The 1,003-nt window shown below is 34.8% G+C and overlaps 1 non-coding gene across 1 annotated transcript; it reads right to left on the minus strand.

The window, feature by feature from the left end:
- Positions 1 to 719: 719 nt before the first annotated feature.
- Positions 720 to 782, minus strand: LOC118148687 (U7 small nuclear RNA). The gene has a single exon (XR_004735605.1). It is a non-coding gene; the product is annotated as a U7 small nuclear RNA (small nuclear RNA).
- Between the last annotated feature and the right edge of the window lie 221 nt (positions 783 to 1,003).

Below are 1,003 nucleotides of genomic sequence, written 5' to 3' on the forward strand. Positions count from 1 at the left end.
GGTATTTGTGTAAAGACAATCATACAGGTCAATGGAGCAGAGTCCAGAGATAGTCTCATTCAAATGTGGTGGATTGAAAAGCCAAGATAATTTAGTAAGGAAAGGATCATTTTTTCAACAAATGGTCTTGGAACAGTTAGTTACCCATATGATCCATAGGTAAGAAAATAAATCTTGACCCTTATCTCAGACCATACAGAAAGACTAACTCTGAATGGACCATAGAGCTAGGGTAAGACATAACATTATACAGCGTGCAGAAGAGAACACAAGAAAATCTCTGTGACTTAGGCTGGGGAAAAATTTCTCAAATAGAGCATAAAAGCCTGAACTACAAACGAAGAAATAAACAAATTGGACTTCATTAAAATTAACTCTTTAGTTCTTCAAAAGACACTGTTTAAAAACAGAACGAGGCTGAGCAGGGTAGCTCATGCCTGTAATCTCAACACTTTAGGAGGCCAAGGCAGGAGAACCACTTGAGGCCAGGAGGTTGAGACCAGCCTGGGTAACATAGCAAGACCTCGTCGCTACAAAAACAAAAAGCTTTTTAAAAAAGTGTGCCAGATGTGGTGGCTCACACCTGTAAGCCTAGCTACTTGGGAGGCTGAAGCTGGAGGACCTTTTTCTTTTTCTTCTCTTCTCTTTCCTTTTCTTTTCTTTCTTGTTTTTTTTGTTTGTTTGTTTTTTGTTTTTTTGTTTTTTTGTTTTTTTTTTTTGAGGGCTTTCTGGTGAATACTGGAAAACCTGCTAGACAAATTCTAAAAGATTTTTTTACATGGAATTTTTTCAATAAATATGTTGAACAGCTTTTTGTAGATTTGTGATAATTTGAAAAAACTCAAAGATGAACTGTATAGCCTAGAAATATCAAACAATTAAGAAAAAGCTAGGTATGTCACGAATGCACAACATATATGTAGATACTAGTCTATTTTTGTCACTGACTAACCATAAAATATATACAGATCTTTCCTAAAAAATTAAAAGTTAACAAAAATTA

Source organism: Callithrix jacchus, chromosome 16, assembly GCF_049354715.1.
Source record: "Callithrix jacchus isolate 240 chromosome 16, calJac240_pri, whole genome shotgun sequence".
Classification (NCBI taxonomy): Eukaryota; Metazoa; Chordata; class Mammalia; order Primates; family Cebidae; genus Callithrix; species Callithrix jacchus.